Below are 22,635 nucleotides of genomic sequence, written 5' to 3'. Positions count from 1 at the left end.
GTGTATGGAGTGTGACACGGAGAGTGAGTTGGTGGTGGCGCGAGTGCGAGACAGCACATTGGAGCGCGAGTGTGAAACCGAGTGCGAGCGAGAATGCACGTCGGAGGGTCTGTGTGAAACAGAGTGTACGGAGTGTGACACGGAGAGTGAGTTGGTGGTGGCGCGAGTGCGAGAGAGCACATCGGAGCGCGAGTGTGACACCGAGTGCGAGCGAGAATGCACGTCGGAAGGTCTTTGCGAAACAGAGTGTACGGAGTGTGACACGGAGAGTAAGGTGGTGGTGGAACGTGTGCGAGGAAGCACACCTGAGTTGGTTGTGGCGCGGGGGTGGGAGAGCCCATCGGAGCGCGTTAGTGGGTGGATGCAAGAGTGCACGCCCATGGTGAGTGTTACGGAGGACGTAACGGAGGAGAGGTGTGGACCGAAGTGTGCGAATGGCGAGTCTGCGCAAGAGGGTGCACGAGAGGTGTGGTGTGTAACAGGGAGTGCGTTGGTGGAATGGATGGAGTGTGTGGAATGTATGGGTGGCGTTGGAACGCCGGGCTTGGTGAGTGTGGAAAGGGTCGCGTGTGCATGTGAGTATGCGAGTAAGGCATCGACGTTGAACGGGGTAGAGTTTAGGGTGACGGATAGCCGACGTGGGCGCTCGGTGCGCGGTGCGCTTTGTTGGATGCGAAGCTTCGCGCGGATTGCGCTTTGTTGGATGCGAAGCTTCGCGCGGATCAATGCTGTTTCGCCCCGCTACGGAGCATCGCGCACGATTCGGGTCGGGCCCCGCACTGAACGGTCGGAGCCACGTCAGAGCGGCGATCGGCGCGATTCCGGGGGAGGGGAGCTGGGTCGGACCTTCACCCCCTGGCGGGGACGGGGTTCCGACCGGGCGAGCCTCGGTCGTCGGGCCGGAGACCGCAAGGTTCCGTGCCGCGATGATGCGTGGAATCTCGGGCCGAGCATGCCTCCTCCCCAGAATCGTGAATGCCGGAAGGACCCAACCTGCAGGCGACCAAACCACCCAAATTCATTGCTCGGCTTTACGAAGCCGGGCTTTGGAGATGAATTGGCGCACCGAGAGGCTCAAGTAAAGGACATTTGGTAGGGATAGGGAATTTGGAAAAGCAAAATTTGTGATTGGCAGCGGTTGGAAATTTTTTGATTGGCTGGAATTTGGTGAGCAAAATTTATAGTGAGAGATACCCGATGTGGTGGGATGGCAACCTTGCCATCTCTCACAGCGGGGGCAAAGGAGCAATAGAGTTATGGGGTTGGCAGTGAAAACTAGCCTGGGAGGGTTAGGATAATGATAGGGATCTAGAGAAGATGACCATAGGTAACGGTAAGGTTAGGTAGCAACAGTGGACAGGTAGTCCGGGACATAGAGAGGGTAGTTGGATAATAATGACGAGGGAGCACAATAATGTAAGGGGCGACTGGGAAGCGCGAGTTTTAACCGGGCACCAGGTAGATTAGATGATGCCGTATGTGTGAGTATTGATATCGAGCAAATGAGGAATTGCGGGGCAATGCTCGGTAGAGATGTGTGTGTGAGCGTGGGAAAATCTGGGTGCCTGTGGCAATGGTTTTGAGAATGGAAAGTGTATGGAACAGTGTATGAGTGAGTAACTGGTGATTGAGTGGTGTGTTGCCAAATGGTCCAGGGAGGAAGGAGGGTGCAGGAAGCACCAGTAGGAGTGATTGCACAGGTGTGCAACTGAACAGGTGTATGGAGTATGGAATATATGGAGTATGGAATGGATGGTATGGAGTGAGTATGGTGGAAACTGTGGAGTGGAGTGGATGGTGCAAAGGTGTGAATGGGGGAAGATTGGACCCCTATCACGAATACCCGGGGAGGGTAGTTTAAGAGTTAGGTAGAGGGTACAGGTAAATTGTGGTTGGATATTGGCATCTGTGGTGCGTGGTGGAAGAATGGTGTTTGGATGGGTGCATTAGTGACGTAGAAATGGCTGGGCGTGTGGCCTGTTAGTGTGTGTAGTTGGTTGAGCACTCCACCACTGTGAGGATGTCGGCCAGGTGAGGCCGCAGGTGGGTTCTGGGAGCCGTTAGAGTTGTGGATGGGGCCCGAGGATCCGGAGGACGGACCCGGGTAGCCCAGTGCCAGAGGGCACCGAGTGGGGAGAGCGCCAGAGGGCCTTCCCCAGGTAGATAGGTTAGGGTAAGGAGCAGGTAAGCTCGGAGGCAACTGCAGTGGTGGAGGTGTGCAGGTGGGTAGACCTGCTGGGAGAGCCACACGACCCAGTCCTGAAATTGTGCAAGGGCACAGGGAGTTGAATCGGGGGAGTGAGACCCCAAATTGATGAAGCACCACAGTTTGGTCAATGGGAATTTGGTTCTTAAAACCGCATAGAGTAAGATGGCCAATGGTTTGGCAGGGAAAGACCCCGGGTAGTGTAAAGCGTGTTAATGTCATTTAGAAGACTAGGGCATGCCCGTACTATATATAAGCTAGGACGTGCCCGTACGTGGGTGCCCGTTCCTTGCCAAAAAAAAAAAAAAAATTTGTGTAGGGGTGTGTGTGTGTAAACATCCTAGGGCGTGCCCGTACGTGGGTGCAAAAAAACATGCGTGCAAACAACAACAACAAAAAAAAACTTTGAAACCACGTGGCAGTAACGACCACAGAACCCCCCCCCCCCCTCTATTTACATGAATGGTTTGGTCCATTCGCAACGACCACAGAACCCCCCCCCCTCTATTTACATGCAATGGTTTGGTCCAAAGCGAACGGTTTGGTCCATTCGATGTGATTCGATGATTCGATGTGAATGGTTTGGTCCATTCGCAACGACCACAGAACCCCCCCCCTCTATTTACATGAATGGTTTGGTCCATTCGCAAAGCCAAAGCGAACGACCACAGAACCCCCCCCCCTCTATTTACATGAATGGTTTGGTCCATTCGCAAAGCCAAAGCGAACGACCACAGAACCCCCCCCCCCCCCCTCTATTTACATGAATGGTTTGGTCCATTCGCAACGCCAAAGCGAACGGCGAACGGCTAAATCGCCATAGCTCGGTAAGTACTTGTCCGATTAATTTAAAACCTTGAAAAGGCACATCCTCGGGTCCCCAGCAATATACCTGGCAAGTTTCAAGTATATCGGACCGGTAGTTGTCGAGAAACAGCGGTCACAGACAAACGTACAAACGTACAGAGATTACTGGAATTATAGATAGATAGTTAGCATTAAGAATCTCCTCGCACCATCTGCATCCACTCACCTGAGGTAACGACGCTACTTCGCACCATGCCATGTTTTGTTATTTTTGTGCAAATGTTTTGGATTGTGAGATGCATCATGACGTGGGTGTGACATTGTGCTGTTGTTCCATCTCTCCCTCATGAGGATTGATGATGAATTGGTGATGGCAAATTTTGGATTAGTGGGAGTGAAGACGAATTTGGTATAGGGGAAATATGGGGAAGACGAGACATTAGTGACGAATTTGTAAATGTGTAGATTGTTGTAAATATGGGGTAAGGGCAAGGGTAGAGTAGGTAACAAGGGGGGGTGACGTACGGTAGGGACAAACTTTCTCACTTCGCTCTCTGTACGCACCTCGTCCTGCATTGCCTTGTATTGATGTGTACCCTTGTGACCTTACCCCTCACTCACCTGTCTTCTGTCTCCCTGTCTGCCAACCGAGGACTGTGCTCGCTGAGCGCCGAGGGGAGCGGGCGGGAGTCTGCCATGGTGTACCAGAACTCCCACAACCAGCATGCATTGCATTGATGCACCACTTACGGACCGCCGTCTTGCGGCCAAGCACCACTTTATGGACCCCACGTTTTGGGGCCTGGCACCTCTGCTGGAGCTGGCCACGATGGCCCAGGGTCTTGCTTGCGGACCTCGGTAAGGTGGCACCTATGCCAAACAGGTGGACCACCCTTAGTTGGCCCTGTGGCCCTAAATAAAAATGGACACGTTTTGTGCTTTTTTTATTTCCAAGTAGGCCGCATGAAGCAAGAAAACATCTGGAAGAACATTGGCCCAGCAGAGAAGAGGAAGACCACCACCAGTTGTTTTTTTTGTGTGTGCTTATTATGAACTGGTGACTGTGCACCAAATGGTGCTTATGGTGCTTTTGGTGTTTTGGTGCTCTCTTTATAGTACTGGTGCGTCGATACAATGCGTGCTGTCTCCTCCCTCCCAACAGGAATTTCTTTTTGTCTCCCCAAAAGAAAAATCACAGGTCCTGGGTTGCGTTTTGTAAATAGTCAAATACAGTCATCCCTCGCTATATCGCCGGGTGACACCGTCACAATTTCGGTCTTCGAGGCCGGCCGATAGGCAAAGTGTGACCGGAAGGGACGAGGTTCTCCTGACCACGTGGCCCTTGACTTGGTTTGTCCGCACAATGTGGGCGCTTTCAGGATGAACTTTAGCCGGGGAGCGTTTGGGTGCCCCGGTCTGATACTGCCGCCCACGCGCAGAACAACTTGTGAGTGCACGTGGGTCCCGGCGGTCCCACTGGCCTAGCGCTACCATGTTTAGACAGCGAACTCCGTCCCCGGGCACCACGTCTGACTCTCTTATTCAGGGAGCATGGTGACGTGGGCACGGTAGGACACCCGCGGAGCCCCGGCGGACCAGGGACGCGCGAGCCTACGCGTTAGCGTGCTACGGCGGAATCAACGGCTTCGGCCACGGCCGAGCCGATACTCGGCCCGGTCGCCCGGAAATGAACTGGTTCGACGCCCGCGCTAGAGAGGTCGCGGGCGACTGAGATGTATTAACAAATTAGTTAATTAATTTGAGACGTCCGATTTCTAGTGTTTGGAAATTTGGAAGAGCTTGACCCTAGCCTTTTCCTTGCGAGGGCAAGGAGGAACTTAACACTTGACACTTAAGCTTAGTTTGAAGTACACCCTGCCAGCGCTCCCGGTGGGACGGCAGGGCAACCAGAAGGGACGAGGTTCTCCTGACCACGTGGCCCTCGATCTGGGAAGCGAGAGGCGTTCCATTAGTGGACGCGCCCCTCACGCCCGACTTTTGGGCGGCCCCGGCAGGCCGTTTGTTTTGACGTTCCGTGACAGGCCCCGCACCCCCACCTCCGGGCCGACCGGGCGACCGGAATGAATCCCGGTGTCCCGATCCGAACCTTCAGAGCGGGCCGGCTGGGGAGTGCCAAGCACCCCGTACCTGCACTTTCCGTCCCTGCGGTCCCAAATACCGGAACCACCCGAATACCACTTTATTCGACAAAATGAGGTGCAGCCTACAGCCTTAGAAAACCAACCCTAAATAAGTCAATACCTCCAACGAGAGGACTTCCGGTTCCTCGGGCGAGTGAGGCGTGCTTCGAGCTCTCCACGGCATCGAAGTTTGAGTGTTTTCCCGTTCTTGTCTTTGTCAAATTTCCACTGGTTATTTTGCTGTGTACGTGTTATTGTGTGTTTCTAGTTGGTGTTGGTTTGTGGTTCGTGCAAACTTGTGTGTAGTTAATCGTTTTCTGAGTCGTACCTCGTGCGCGGCCTGGTGACTTGGGGCTTCCCTCCCCCCGTCGGTGTTTTGTCGGTTTGGGTTATTTCCTTCGCTGTATTGCTTCTTTCTTTTATTTTGTTTTCTCCCCCTCACCTCACCTCCTGAGACAAAGAATTCTATATTGATTCTTTCTCTCCTCCCGGACACGTGCTTGTTCGCTCTCCTCCTCGTCTCGGCTTGTGCCCCGCCCCCTGTATCTCGTTTTCTTCCGCCTCTGCTCCTTCTTTCTCAAATCCACGTTCTCGCTTGGAGACTTTTCCCGGATTGTTTTTTCATCGTTCTGTTTGGATATTGTTGGAATATGTTTAAACCGCAGCCGTGATGCTGACGCCCCCCCCGCCCCCCCCCTCCCCAGAATTTACATGTTTTAAACGTTTCCCAGTGTGTACCCTGGTCAGAATAGGTACACCGTATCCCTGCGTGTCGTAAGAGACGACTAAGAGGGTTGGCGTCAGGAAGGGCATCCAGCCATAAAAACATTGCCTCAAAAAGAGAACCATGACAATTACAACTACATATGGGCAGGGTGCAGCCCGAAGTGGAGATCGGTTTCTGAGGTTTGGGACATGGAATGTGGGGACAATGACAGGGAGATCAGGAGAAGTGGTGGAAGTATTGGTCAGAAGAAGAGTGGACATATGTTGTGTGCAAGAGACGAGATGGAAGGGAAGTGGTGTGAGAATGGTGAAGGGTAGGCAGGGACAGAAATACAAGTTTGTGTGGCAAGGGTGCCCGGAGGGCATGAATGGTGTTGGTGTCCTGTTTTCTGAGGAGTTTGTAGACAGTGTGGTGAGTGTGACTAGAGTGAGTGATAGGTTGATGATGGTGAAAATGATGATTGGAAAGCTCTTGGTGAACGTCATCTCGGGATATGCTCCGCAGGTTGGTCGAAGCGATGAAGAGAAGGACAAGTTCTGGTGTGCGATAGAGAAGCTGATGGAAAACGTGAAAGATGAGGAAGTTGTTGTGGTGGGAGGAGACCTGAATGGACATGTGGGAAAGAGTATGGATGGTTTTGAGGGAGTTCATGGGGGTTACGGATATGGTGTGAGAAATGGAGAAGGTGAAAGGATTTTGGAGTTTGCTGATGGAGCTGATTTGTTGATTTGTAATACTCAGTTCCAGAAAGAGGACAATAAGCTTGTTACATACACGTCAGGTGGGTCGACGACAACCGTTGATTACCTGATGGTGCGTCGGCGAGATAGGGGGCACCTCCGGGACACAAAGGTGATCCCGGGGGAGGAGGCTGTTTCACAGCACCACTTGGTTGTCTGCGACATAAGGGTGAAAGGTGCGAGGAGAGCTCGGCGGGTGAAGTACCAACCGAGAATGAAGGTGTGGAGGTTGAAAGAGGTGACAGTAAGGGAGGCATTAAAAGAGAGGCTGAGTAGGGGAGAGGATGATGTGGTTGAGCTTGAAAGTGGTTGGATGTCAATGAAAGCTAGTCTGTTGGGAGCCGTTGGTGAGGTATGTGGATGGACAAAAGGACCACTGAGGCACTCGGAAACATGGTGGTGGGATGTTGAGGTTGGAAAGAGGATTGACGAGAAGAGGAAGAAGTTCAAAGAGTGGCAGAAGGCGAAGGGTACGGGAGCAGAAACAGCAGAGCATGAAAGTTATAAGGCAGCCAGGAAGGCTGCAAAGAAAGAGGTAGCAAAGGCGCAGGAGGCATGTAGGAAAATGTTCGGAGAACGCTTGGATTCGGAAGAGGGTCAGAAAGCAGTATTCAGGATTGCAAAGCACATAGCGAAAGAGAGGTGTGATGTGATGGGGGTGAGTTGCTTGAAGGATGAAGTGGGACAAATCGTTGTCGACCCAGATGGAATTAAAGGAAGATGGAAAAGATATATGGAAATGCTGTTGAATACAGAGAATGAATGGGATGGCAACATAGAGAGTAAACCAGTTTTAGGACCGGCAGAGAAGATAACTGAGAAGGAAGTTGAGGAAGCGATAAAAGCAATGAAGAGTGGAAAAGCGGGAGGGCCGACGGGAGTTGTGGGAGATATGTTGAAGGCAGCAGGAAGTTGGGGTGTGAAGAGAATGACAGAGATCTGTAATCTGGTGGTGAAAGAAGGCCGCATTCCAGTGATTTGGGAACTGAGTACCCTCGTCCCTCTATACAAGGGGAAAGGTGACCCTCTGGAGTGTGGCTCGTACCGAGCGATAAAGTTATTGGAGCATGGAATGAAGGTATTGGAAAGGGTGTTGGAGAGGAGGATAAGGAAGAAAGTGAAGATCGACGAAATGCAGTTTGGATTTATGCCAGGAAGAGGAACGACAGATGCGCTTTTCATTGTGAGGCAGTTGCAGGAGAAGTACATGGATAAGAGGAAGAAGTTGTTTTTTGGGTTTGTTGATCTGGAGAAAGCATTCGATAGGGTTACACGCAAAGTATTGACATGGGCATTGAGGAAGTTTGGAGTGGAGGAATGGTTGATCAGAGTTGTGATGGCAATGTACAAAAGAGCACGCACAGCTGTAAGGACGAAGGACGGGAACAGTGGTGAGTTTGAGGTGAAGGTGGGAGTGCATCAGGGGTCGGTACTAAGTCCACTACTATTTGTAGCTGTGATGGAGGTGCTGGCTCAGACCGTAAAGGAGGGTTTACCGTGGGAGTTGTTGTATGCAGATGATCTGGTGTTGATTGCGGAAAGTATGGATGGACTGAAGGAAAAGATGAACAAGTGGAAGGAATGTATGGAGACAAAAGGTCTGAAGGTGAATATCGGAAAGACAAAGGTGATGGCAAGTGGTAAAGCATGTGGTGAGTTGGAAAGAACTGGGAAGTGGCCGTGTGCTGTGTGCAGGAAGGGTGTCGGAGTGAACTCCATTCAATGTACAATGTGTGCTGAGTGGGTTTATCAAAAATGTAGTGGTCTGAGAGGGTCATTAACCAGTGTGGCAGCTACATTCAAATGTAAGGTGTGCACAGAGGGAGCTGCAGATGGAGGAAATGTTGAGTTGGATCTTGGAGACGGCGTGAAGCTGGAAGGTGTGAAAACATTTTGCTACCTCGGAGACATGCTGAATGGAGAAGGTAGATCAGACTCGGCAACGGTTGCTCGAGTGAGATGTGCATGGAAGAAGTTTCGGGAACTGAGTGGCGTGCTGATGAGGAGGAGAGTGTCGCTGAAGCTGAAGGGAAAGGTGTATGCTGCATGTGTGAGAAGTGTTATGATTTATGGGAGCGAGACATGGGTAATGAACGTAGAGCAGCAACGAAGGCTGGAAAGGGTGGAAATGCGAATGGTTCGATGGATGTGCGGAGTATCGTTGAGAGAGAGGAAGACAAATGATGAATTGCGAAAGATGATGGGAATATTGCCTGTGATTGATGCTGTGAAGAGGAACAGGTTGAGATGGTTTGGTCATGTATTGAGGAAGGATGAAAGTGACTGGTTGAGAAGAGTGATGGAAGTTAATGTAGAAGGAAGTAGAGGACGGGGAAGACCGAGAAAGGCTTGGCTAAAGATGGTGGAAGAAGAAATGCGGGCAAGGGGGTTAACAAGGAGAGATGCAGAAAATAGGGCAAAATGGAGAAGATTGTCATGGGGACCGCAAGGCTAACCCCCGCTCTAGCAGGGAACATGGCCTTAAAATGCATGTTGTTGTTGTTGCCTCGCTATATCGCGGTTCACTTTTCGCGGCTTCGGTACATCGCGGGTTTTTCTCGCTAGTATATGTAAAATTATATCGCGGATTTTTCGCTATATCGCGGGATTTTGCGGTATAAATGTATTTTTATATACTATTATTTTAAATATTTTTGTGGTAAAATTAAGCATTTTCTAGCCTAAAAAATTAAAAAACGTAAAAAAATAATAAAAATACAGTAATTAAAACACATTACAAGAAATAAAATACTGTACATAGTGTACAGTAGAAGAGTAGACAAAGAGACAAAGTCGTGCGTATGGAAAACGCAGATGCGGCAGCTTCCACTTGCGCTAGTTACCCACGTAATGGGTAACTGTAATGCTCTTTCTGGCTGTGCAGTACATTCATCATCGTCATCACCTTCATCGTCATCAGTACTGCACAGCTAATTCATCATCATCTTCATCACGCAAGTTGTAGTATTGAAGAGCCGGGGCTCTTGCTTGATACGGACGAAATGACGGGCAAGACACAAACTCGTCCGAGAAGATATTTATTCTCAAAACCAACTCGGGAACACTGAAAAGCCCGTTTATCGGGCTGCATTATAAAGCACAACCAGAAACCGAAAGCCACGCCTCTCAAGCGTGGCGTGCTTCGGTGGTCACGTGATCAACAGGTGTAGCTGATTATACCCGCACGCGCGACACGCTTTGGTGGTCACGTGACCAGCCACTCTGGCGCCGGGGATCCCCGCCGGTGACGTCACCGGCTGGAGCAAGGAGATTCTGATGCTGGTCTTGCTTGGGGGACCCATGGGTAGCTACAGTATCTTCAATGGTGAGTACCCATTAGAATTTTATATGTTGTTAAAATTACGTATGTTTAAGAGTGTAAAAAGTGTTTAAGAGTATAAGAAGTGTTTATAAGAGTATGGGAAAGGTTAATAAGAGTGTGGGGAGGGTCATAAAGCTTTAAAATATATATAAATAATAAAATAAAAATATGGTCGCTACTTCACGGATTTTCGTCTATCGCGGGGGGTTATGGAACGTAACCCCCGTGATAAACGAGGGATCACTGTAATGCCAATGTAAATAATGCTCCCCCACCGTAAATGTTTAGTTTTGAAAATAATTCCGCAATTCGGTTAGCTGTGGGTGTGAAACTGTTAGGCAGGGTGCAACGCAATTAGCGGGACATATTTATTTGTGTTTTAAAATTGTCGCACTCAGGGTCAGGTTAATTGTAGAGGGAATTACACCTACGTGTCACACTAATGGTAAAATCTTCGGCCCGGGCCGTCCCGTAAGGAAGGAGGGTGCAGTGTTGGGGATTTGGGAATTGTGTGTGTAATTTGATGTAAATTTTCCCTTTTTGTATGCTGTAAATCCTGTAAATATCACCCTCCAAGTATCAAAGATCAAAGGTCATCTGTAGTTAGGCCATCGCACACACGGAGCAAATCTATGATTTCCCTCATTAGTTATGTCCTTATTCTATGTAGTTGAAGGCTCTGTTTTCCACTAGTTCATTACGTTGCATCAATTAAATAAGACAGGTCCCTCCGACGCCCCATGGCATCTTCCAAGTGCCAGGTTTGCCAGGTTTGCTGCAATTGACTCCTTTAGCCACTTTGCTGCATTTTCATCTGCTTTATCCACTTTGCTGCATTTCATCCCCCGTCCACTTTTTTTTGCTGCATTTGACTCCATTACGCACGAGGTAACCTCGGAGAAGGAAGGCGTGTCTCCACCTCGTCATAGAGGGGAGGAGTGAGTCAGCCCCGCTCAACCAACCAAGAACAAGGGGTTGGACTTAGAGAGGGTGTGGAGAGAAACATCGAGGAGCTTCGTGAAGGTTCAAGGGAGGGGGATATATAACCCGCGGTGGCACGGCCCCCAAGAGAGATATACGTGCGACGATTGTGAGAGCAGCAGGTCGAAAGGGAGAGATATACGTGCGACGATTGTGAGAGCAGCAGGTTGAAAGGGAGAGATATGTGCGACGATCACGCAGGCAGGCAGGAGATTGAGGGAGAAAGATGCGTCAGATGATTTGGAGAGAAGGGGAGGACCAAAAGAGCCAGAGGCGTGCAGCGACAACCAGCCCCTGCCGCGTGCAACGAGATACGTGTGCCGACGTCGCCCTGCTCGCTCCCAGCCTGAAAAGGACCGACTTGCTGTGCGCCCTGCCAAGCCTTCCAGCTTGTGCTTCGACCTTCTCCCTCCAGCCAAACCAACCTGCAATTTCCCCATCGTGTGAGTCTGCCCGTTTGTCCGTCTTTCATGTTGTCTTGGGGTTTATAAGTAAGACTGTTTAATATAAGCTAATCATTGCACTATGTCTCCTGCTCCTTCCATTGCCTTGTAAATCGTATTTCCTTTCCTTTCTGCTTTAGTTGTGTGTAAATAGTGTTACGAATTCCGGGTTTATGGGAATGGCTATTCAGGTAATTTCTTATTAATGTTTATTCTATTAAAGGTTGTGGTGGTTAAAGGGGTAGAAGCACTCCTGGTAACCAGGAGACCGGAAACGGGATCGTGAACCGGAAGAAAAGAGGAAGACAAGGTCTGGAAAGAAAAGCGGCCATCTTCTTCGACCAGCGGACGTGGGACAAGTCGCCTTTTACCTGCGGCAGAACGCTGAGTTGGAAAAGCCCGTCTGGCGCGAGGAGTTACCTGCGCGGGGTAATTACCTGTTACGTGTCCGGTTGCCGGGGGTTCCTGGAAGGAACCAAGCGTCCGGCACAGTTCGCCTCAACGTCTACGAGAACGAGTACGGTGGCGCCTGGGGCCTCGCGCGCTTGGCGAGACGTTCCCAGCCCAGAGGCCGCGATCACGGGCTCTGACCTCGGTGGCTTGCCGAGAAGGGGTCCGCTGCAGCAGCTGTTCCCGTTACGGGACGTGCCCGTTTGGAGCACGTCAGGAAGAGGTCTGTTCAACCGCCCGCGTGCGGAGATCGAGCTACTGGGGCGAAGGGTCGGCGCGAACATCGCCATCCTAGTCGACCTTGTTTGGCCATTGACTTGAGATCGCGATTCGCCGGCGCGAATCGACCTTCACCTGGGTTGGGAGGGGCCCAGAGACATTGTGAGAGACATTGACCATTGAGGGTGCCGTAAGTAGGGGGCAAGGTGGGAATATATAAGATGGCCATCTTAGAAGTATTGTAGGAATGCATATGGAGGGTTGAAGTATTGTGTTCTTGATGATTATACTCAGGGGTGAATATATTGTTGATTGATCCGGATCCTTGGTGTGGTTTCCTTATTGATTTGGATTGTTTCCTTCGTTGGTCCACTGGAGGGTTTACTTGGTATTGATTGCGTTACGAAAGCATATAAATCATATATCTTTCTGGCGGGGTTCCTCTCAAGGTCCGGGGGTCACCGAGACCAGGTGGTCACAGGGAGGACCACGTAACAATAGTAATAAATCCTGTTATTCCCTACTTTGTCTTTTTCTTCTTCATGCTCTTTCGGTCGCTTTAGAGGTTTCCATCATTGCACACCCGTGGCACGATTTGGCCAACGTTTAGGATAGGGTTTAGTATTGTTAATGGCTCGAACGTCGGGTTGCTAACACCGCTCGGCAATTATAACATCTAAAACCGGGGTTCGAGCGGTACTTGTCTCCCTAGTCTGCGGAGGGACGGATAAAGGTATTCGGGATAAACCCTGGACCCATAACCCTGATCTGTTCCATCCCGCGGGAGAGCGTTACAAGTACCAGGACCAGGGAGACGGCCAGCTTAACAGGACAAGGGGCTAATCACCCCTTGCTAACAGGAGAGCCGTCCCCCGTATCCGTAACAGTATTTTATCGATTATACAAGCATATCAATAATAACATATCAATAATAAACATATCAATAATAAACATATTAATCCCTCAAATGTTCAAACTGTTTGCCCCCGGCATTCACACACTCCACTAGTCGAGTGTGGACACCCATGCACACTCTGGCACAAAGGTCTTTATCAGCATCAATTTCCTGGCAAGCCTCCCGTATGAACTGAATCATGGCATCAACAGAACGTGGCTTGCATGCAAAAACCCTGTCTTTTACACATCCCCAGAAAAAGAAGTCCATAGGGGTGAGATCCGGCGAACGTGGTGGCCAGTCAACGGCTCCCCGACGTCCAAACCACCTGTTGGGAAATTCTTTGTCAAGTAGCGCACGCACAGTGAGTGTGAAGTGCGGTGGTGCCCCATCCTGCTGAAAGTAGAAGTCGTCCTGCTGCTGTTGTTCGCGTACCTGTGGTATGATTGTATCTGTCAGCATGTTCAGATACACGTGTTGATCAACAGTCCTGTGCAGAATGATAGGTCCAACGACACCTTTGCAGGACAGGCCAGCCCACACTGTCACCCCAGGTTGATTGAGCTATTGCTCAATCGTGACTTTAGGGTTTTCAGTTGCGTAGTACACACAATTGTGCCGATTAACGGCACCCGATAGCTTAAAGTTTGCTTCATCGGACCACACGATTTTGCGCAGAATGCTGTCACCCTCTCGTTCCTCGTTCAGGATGGCTTCGCAAAATTGTAAACACCGATCCGAGTCGTCCTCTAATAAACCATGTGTCAATCGTGGCACGTACATTTTCAGTCCTGCACGGTGCATCAAACGACCCAACGATCTGCGTTCAATACCCAATTCAGATGATGCCCTGTTTTTCGATTTCTGAGGGCTCTGGGTAAATGCCAGGGCGACTTGCATTGCATTCTCTGGCGTTGTCACGGTGACTGGTCGACCACTCTTCGGCGAGTTGTGGATAGACCCCGTCCTCTCAAATTTGTCACGTATCCGGTAAATCGTGAGCCTCGCTGGTGGAGGCGATGCAAATGTTTCTCGCCACTGCTCTCGCACACGTTCACTATTCTCTGTCTTCCAGTACTGTTTCAAAATCCATTTGCGCTCCTCGTCTGTTGAATTACCAGCCATCGTTAAATTTCCACTTCACCTGCAAATAATAGATGTATTAAAGAAAAAATTACGAAAATAAAAATATTAAAAATGGTAATAATGATTTTAATGAATTAAATGAATTCTAGTATTAAATGAATCCTAGCACCACTATTATAATACTGGTAATACTGGTATAATCCTTACTGTATACCTACTTTTGCAGCCCCCTGTATATATTGTTACGGACACGACTTATTAAGATGTTATGCTGGGCCGAGCGGAATGGCCGCCGTGTTCGCACAAGTTACCCGATTATACTCGAACGTTGACTAAGTCGCGCTATGCTAAATCAATGATGGAAAGGACACAACGGCTGGATTAAATGACACGACACCAGGGGTCCAGTTCTCAAGACCTCCGGAGGAGGTTATAATATTGCGGAAGGTTAGATTACAAAGACAAAAGAGACAGCATAGAAAGGTGGGCACTTAAACACGGTCTTATCTTAGCCCCGACAGACGACAGATAAACGGGACAAGACTGACTCACACGGGGATTGATGGCAAGGAAGGCGGGTAGTCGATGGCTCAAGGTGCACTCTTGGCTCAGGGACAGAATCGACCCGGTCCGGTCCAGAGATGCGGGAGGTCTCACAGCGCTCGGAGGTGGCGTCTGGTTCTCTTTCGTGGCTGAGGCGCATCTGACGTCACGTCTGGTAAGTCGCTGCGTATATCCGGCGGGGAGTGACACGCCCTCGGCTAGTTAGCTCCGCCCCAGATGGAATCGGTCCGCCCTTCTTATTGGGTGCGGGGGGGTTACCGGGCTCCGCCCTTGACGAGGAGCTGACAGCCAGCCCCTTCGTGGTAACCCCGTGGGCGCACATGGCAATGGCGGCTAACCAAGCCGGTGTGAGGACGCACACACCCCGCACGCCGTTGTTGTAGTTGTTGTTTCATGGGGAAGATGGGAGGAGGTATGGGGAGGTCCTAAACTCACTACTGGTGCCATACAATCACATTCTGGTGCAACGAAGAGTCAGAATTAATGGAAACGAGTCCTTAACTGACATAGACTAAGAATAACTAGCAAGAGGTCCGAAAGTTGTCTACGTCAGATGCGGTGGACCTGGGCACGACATTTAATGGGGGAAGAAGGGGAAGGTCGGTTCTACAGAGTGTTATTTACAGGCAATGGGACTAGGGAATGGGGGATTGGGGATAGTTGGGGGGTATTGGGGAAATAGGGGAATATTTACAAGTGGATATGGATGGAGGCCAAATCCCATATCCGCAACATTGCACCCTTCTCTACCCTCGGGGCGTCCCGACCCGATAAATTTTTACCTACTTTAGTGTGGCACTCAGATGTAGTTCCCTCTACTATTAACTCTACCCTGAGTGCGACAGTTTTACAGATATTCACAAATGAGTAAATATGTCCCCCTGTGACGTTGCACCCTTCTCCTCACAGAAACACACCCACAGGATAACCGAATCGCGGAAAGAATTCGCAAACTAAACATACAGCCGGTAGGGAGCATTATTTACACAAGACTGCGCTGATATTTACACTACGATCCAGGACCTGTTTTTGGAGGAACACATGCAGATGTTATGCATAGAGAGAGCACGCATGCCAGCATCGATACACCAACCCACGAGTGCTCTGTGGCCTTACGGCCTTTAATAATGTGCAGAGCACCCCTTCCAAGCACCAAAAGCACCACCCCATCACACAGTCAGCACCATCCGGTGCACTAATAAAATGTTTGATAATCATGGTGTGGTGTCGCAGCCGGCCGATGTTCTGCCGCTGGTCTTGCCTTCATTGGTGCACTTGGCCTTCTGGCTTCTTTAAAAATAAAGAAAGGCGCCAACCGCGTCCATTTCTGTATCGTGGCCGTCAGGGGGCCAACTATTAGTGGTTCACCTGTATGGCATAGGTGCCACGTTGACCCATAGGTCCATCCACGGGTGGTGCTTGGCCGCAAAAGAACTGCGGTCCATTGTGGGTGGCCACCAAAATTGCGGTCCATATGGTGTATCGATCCAGGCAGCAATCAGCGAAAGTGCAGGCCCACAACTGCGGAGCCAGCACCTCTCTCTCCTCTCTCTCTGCCCCAAAGCCAGATCCTCGGAGGTGGGAGACAAAAGAAGCAGACAAGTGAGTAAGGTGGTAAGGGCGCAAAAGTGCACGCAACATTAGGTAATGCACACTAGGGGCACATGGGAACCAGGTGAGACAGGTACGTTCCTACCGTATGCTCCCCCCCCCCCCACCAGGTAACCTACATGGCCCCTCCCTTACCCCTTACTGTATCCACACACCTGTCCAGTTGCACACCTGTGCAATCACACCTGTTCCATCCTCACACAGCATCATCTCATCTAACTACTCCCCTCTGAAACTTGCGCTTCCCAGTCGTCCCTTTGAACTATTGCGCTCCCTCGTCATTATCATCCACACTAATCTACCTGCGTCCCCACTACAGGTATCAGTCACTAACTAACCTTAACGTTACCTAATGTCATCTTCGCTAGATCCCTATCAATATCCTAACCCACCCGGGCTAGTTTTCACTGCCATCAACCCCATAAGCTATTGCTCCTTTGCCCCACATGGGAAGGGCGGCAGGGATGCCAGCCTTACCCACCGGGCCCATCGCTCACTACCAATTTTGCACATCAAATTTCAACAAATTAAAAATTTGCCAATCACTACCCATCATCTGCCAATCACTACTGCCAATCCCTTGCCAATCATCAAATTTTGCTTTTTTTCTAATTTCGGGGCCAAAACACTATCCTCATCACCCGTCTACTCACTAATACCTCTCGGTGCGCCAATTCCTGTCCAAAGCCCGGCTTCGTAAAGCCAAGCCATGAATGCGGGTTGTTCTGTGCCAGCGGCTGGATGCGTCCGGCACTCGGTGCAGGGACGGGGGCTTACCCGGGCCGAGATCCCACGCACCATCTCGGCGTGGAGCCATCCAATGTCCCAATCTCGACCTGCCGGAATGCCTCAACAAAAAGTGGTCGCCATGACGACCCTTTCTATCGGGCTGCCCGCTCCGCCTAGTGGAGCACGGACGCGGCCGTTCAAAGCGAGGCCCAGCATGCACCGAGGGCCCGATTCGGCTAAAAGTCGCTCTAACCTCTAAACCGGTTACCGTCGATGCTTCACCTGGACGCTTACACCCCGCAGCCCGTTCCTTGCTCACACATCCAGCCGTTTCCATGCTCCTCGTACCTTTCCTTACACACCCAGGTACACCCATTCCACTCACAGCCTTGGTCACACACCTGACCACCGAACACTTTGGCACACATTCGTTGGTCGCACACCTCACCAACACACCTCTTCGCGCACCCTCCTCTGTCACTTCCTCTGTGACAATCACAGGTGTGCTCTCATTCGCACACCCAACCACGTGCCTCACCACCAACTCCAGCGTGCATTCCCACTCACGCTCTACCATTCCAGGTGTGCATCCTTCCATCCCAGGTGTACATCCTCGTTCACCTGTCACAACCAACTCACGCTCCTTGTCACTCTCACTACTCTCACCTCCATTCTTGACAGCGCACTCACCCTTACTCTTGACAGCGCACTCTTTCCTCATGCACCTGTCCGTCACACACCTTTCTCGCGCACACTCTCCCGTTACACCCTCTGGAACACTCACCACACCGCGCTTCCATGTGCTCCCTCGCACACGCGCTACGACCGACTCATTCTCGCCAGCACCCTCACTCCTTGGCACGCACTTTTTCCTCACACACCCCAGAGTCGGACTTTCTCGCACACCTCCTTTTTCGCACACCAGACCTGTCGCACACTTCACCCACGGCCTCTCACGAACACCCGGGTCCATCTCGACCCCCAAGCTTCTTAAATCCCCTGGCGCATCATACGCACGACCATATTGGTCACCACTTACACCGGGTCCTCTTCCTCTTCGCTTCTCCTCCATCACCTGCGAATCCCTCATCCGGTTAATGAGCACATCATCACGATCCAAACACAGACTTCGGACCAATTCTTTTATCTCCTCTTTTATCTCTTTCTTATCCCCTCTCCGTCGCTTCTTAATTTCGCTCATCCCTTCTTCCACTTCTTCTAATTTCTGCTTCACCTCTTTTATTCCCTGGTACGTCTCCTCAAGCTCGTCCTCCAAGGCTACCTTGACCGTTTCCATGTGCGTCTTCATCTGCCGGTCCTTCGTCTCCATTACCTCTATCACCTCGTCCAACCTCGTTGTCAATCCCTCACGTACCATCTGACATTCCCTCTTCGTCGCTACCAAGTCATTTTTTAGGTCATTTTGTGTCGCTTTTAACCCTCCTATTACCGCAGTGTTCCTTTGTACCTGCTCCACTAACTCCGTCTGTCCCACCGTCAGCTGCTCCACCTCCTGCGTCAGGTCCTCTATGCCCCCTTGCAATTTTACAGTCCCCTTTCTCACCTCCTTCTCCATGTGCTCCTTACAGTGCCTCACCTCCTCGCGCACTCCTCCGACCTCCTCACTCACACCTCTTCTGATCTCCTCTCCCATCACTTGCATCTCCTGCCCAGATGCCACCCTCATCTGCTCCATTTCCTCCCTGTGAGCATCCAGTTTGGTTTCTACCCCCATTCTGACCCCCTCTATCTGCTGCCCCATTTGGTTAACTTCCCTTTCCGCTTGGTCCCTCATGTCCCTCAATTTGCCTTCCATCCTGTTTTCTAACCCCTCTAACCCCTTTTGCATCCCTTCCATTTGATTCTCTTGAGCGGCCATTCTGTTTTCTACCCCCATTAACCAATTTTTCACCTCTTTTATCCCGTTGTCTAACCCCTCAAACCTGTCGCCCGGGTGGGTTAGGATAGTGTGTGTAGGGACCTAGAAGATGACATTAGGTAACGTTAAGATTAGTTAGTGACAATGATACCTGTAGTGGGGACGCAGGTAGATTAGAGTGGATGATAATGACGAGGGAGCGCAATAGTTTAAAGGGGCGACTGGGAAGCGCAAGTTTCAGAGGGGAGTAGTTAGATGAGATGATGCTGTGTGAGAACTGGACAGGTGTGTGGAGCAGTGTATGAGTAGTGAGTCTTGTGGATCAGCGCGAATGCGCTTGGGGGAGAGAAGGGTGCAGGCGGCACCAAGTATGAGAGCACAGGTGTGCAAGTACAGGTGTGTGGAATATATGGAGCAGAGAATGAGTGGTGTGGAGAGAGTTGGAGTAAGTGGTACGGAGTGGTGTGCATGGTGTGAAGGTGTGGATGGGGGAAGAGTGGACCCCTTTCACGAGTACCCGGGGCGGGTAGTGTAAGTGTTAGGTAGAGGGTATAGGTAAATTGTGGTTGGATATTGGCATTTGTGGTGCGGATGCAGAATGGTATTGTGGATGGGTGCATTGGTATGGTGAAATTGGCTGGTCGTGTGGCCTGTTAGTATGAGTGTGAATGGTTGGGCACTCCGCCACTGTTAGATGTCGGCCAGGTGAGGCCGCAGGTGGGCTCTGGGAGCCGTTAGTGTCAGTGGGTGCCTGAGGATCCCGGGTGTGGATCGGGCAGCCCGTGCCAGAGAGGGCACTGAGGGGGTGAGAGTGCGAGAGGGCCTTCCCCAGTTAGTTAGGTTAGGGTGAGGAGCAGGTGAGTTCGGTAGGCAACAACAGTGGTGGAGGTGTGCAGGTGGGCGGACCAGCTGGGAGCGTCACACAACCCAGCCACCGAAATTGTGCGGGGGCACCGAGTGATGAATCGGGGGAGTGAGACCCCAAATCAGATGCGCGCTGAGTTTGGAGAGAGAAGGACGCCACCTCCGAGCGCTGTGACACCTCCCCGCATCTCTGGACTGGACCGTGCTTTATCCTGTCCCTGAGCCAAGGTGCACCTTGTGCTATCGACTGCCTGTCCTTCCCTGCCATCAATCCCTGTGTACGTCAGCCTTGTTCCGTTTATCTGTGGTCTGTCTGTGGTCTGTCTGGGATAGATAAGATTGTATCTAAGTGCCTATCTCTTCTGTGTCTTTTACCTCACTCTACCTTGTAATCTACCCCTTTTCTCCACCACTAATTATATCCTCCTCCGGAGGTCTTGAGAACTGTACCCCTTGTGTCGTTTCATTTATCCCAGTCGTTGTGTCCTTTCCATCATTGATTTAGCGTATCGCGATTTGGCCAACGTTCGAGTGGAATCGGGTGAGTTGGGGGTAATCGGGTAAACTGTGCGAACACGGCGGCCATTCCGCTCGGTCAAGCAACATCTTGAGCCGTGTCCGTAACAATATATATATATATATATATATATATATATATATATATATATATATATTGTCGCGTCCCCAGGGTTAACACACCAAGAGGACCAATGGCCGAAACAAGCTTTAACTCCGAGGCGTATTTCAAACCTTGGCGGGATTGACGTGTGGGGTGGACAGTAGCAAGGGCTTATCTGTACAGACTGCCGACACTGGGTTAATCCGAACCCACAGGACGAAGAAACGAGACAGGACAGAAAAAGTAATATTCAACAAATATAAATGTATTTACAGTATAAATGTAAAAGACAACGAAAGATGAGGTAAACGAAAATCACTAAATAAGGGACCCTCCACTCTGATGCAAAATACAGACAGGGGAAAAGCTAATGAAAAAAAAAAAGATTTTGAAATCTGCCAGCACTAAGCTTTGCATCCCCAAATGGCTGGTAAGGCTTGCTGCTCGTTTGTCGCCTCCAAAGCACCGTCCAGGATGCGCACAAAATTGCTCAGAGTCGCGCTCTTCGACGTCCCACCGTGAGGTACTTCTCGCGATGCCGACTGCCCCGAACCTCTCTTATTCAGTCTCTTTACAGAAGCGCATGCGAGCCAAAGATGTGCCACCGCCCGCAACCAAGCCAGAACAAAGAGGAAATGTGGCCGCCTCCCACAACTGCCAGCACAAAGAGAAGCGAAATGCGACTGCCTCCAACAAATGCCAGGAAAAAGAGAAAGATATGTGACCAGCTCCAACGAACGCCAGGACTGAGAGAAATGTGACCGCCTTTGACAAATGTCAGGACAAAGAGACCAAAAAATGGCGAGACCGCGTCTTTCTCCTCCAGCCCTCGAATGTTCCAACGCTGACGTCACACAATGTTCAGATGACGTTGGGCTTTCCTTGCCAATCGTCAAATGCTGTTTCTGTCGGCCCTGACGGCGCTGTGAGCGAATGAGTCCATTTGTTATAGTTGTTGTTTGGCGGCTTTTTAATTGTAATAAATACGGAGGAGAGATCACAGGAGGCAAACACGTACAGGGGAATTTAACCTTACAGACCCTATAATTAACACCCCCCCCCCCCACACACACACACACACATACACACACCCCCACACAAACACACACACATCCCCACCCCCCCACCCCCCCCTACACCCACACATCCCCCCCCCCCCCACACACACACATCCCCACATACACACACACAGACAGACATATCCAACCCCCCCCCCCCCCACCCAACACACACACATACACATCCACACACACACACACATCCTCGCCCCCCCCCCCACCCCACACACACGTATCCACACACACGCACATCCCCACATACACACACACACACACACATCCCCATTCACACACACACACACACACACACACATACATCCCCATACACACACACACACATATCCACCCCCCCCCCCAACACACACACACACACACACATCCACACACACAGACACACACACACACACATCCTCCCCCTCCCCCCACACACACACACATCCCCACATGCACACCCACACAAACACACACACACACACACACACAAGGTGAGATCCTGGCTTGTGGTGCCTGAACAATGCTTTAAGTCAGGATGAAGCTTTTTTTGTCAATCTTTTTGAATTTTTGGCAAGCCTGGAGGAATAAAAAAGGAGATTTTTGTTCACTTGGACTCTGGTGGGATGTAGGCAAGGTACGATTGAAATTGCTATGTCAGGAATACTCGTATGGATCGAGCAAAACACTCGGGGTAGGGATCAAAAGACTGGAAGAGGAACTGCTGCGCCTTGAGAAGCACCTGACCACACTTACCTCCACTGAACTGCAGGCATACGAAGAAAAGAAGAGCACCCTTAAAGCATGTAGTCGTGTGAAGGCACGAGGGGCGTATGCGCACTCTCGGTTGCAGTTTATTTCTGAGGATGAATATGTCCTGAATTATCTCAAAGGGGTGGAAAAACGCAAAGGTCAATTCAGAACTATATCGAGTGTTTTAGCAGAAGATGGTCTCTTGCTCAATGGCTCGGAGAGTGTTCAAAAACGAATTAGAGCCTTTTACGCTCAGCTGTATTCGGAGCTGGTGTTGGGCTAGCGGCTAGGGTGCCAGCTTAGGATCCTAGGATCCTGGGTTCGAATCCCGGTCGATCGCTGAATTAACGCCAGGGGGGTTGACTCAGCCTGTCATCCTTCCGAGGTCGGCAAATTGAGTACCAGTTCACTGGTAATTCCCTGTTTGTCGTAAAAAAAAGGCGACAAAAAGGGTTGGCGGCAGGAAGGGCATCCGGCCATAAAACATTGCTTCAAAAAGGGGACCAAAAAACAACAACAACCACGGTACCCGAAAAAGGCCAACCCCCGC

The sequence above is a fragment of the Myxine glutinosa genome, chromosome 8, assembly GCF_964187855.1.
Source record: "Myxine glutinosa chromosome 8, kmMyxGlut1.1, whole genome shotgun sequence".
Taxonomy (NCBI): domain Eukaryota; kingdom Metazoa; phylum Chordata; class Myxini; order Myxiniformes; family Myxinidae; genus Myxine; species Myxine glutinosa.
The sequence above is the reverse complement of the archived record's forward strand: the minus strand, read 5'-3'. Positions refer to the sequence as shown.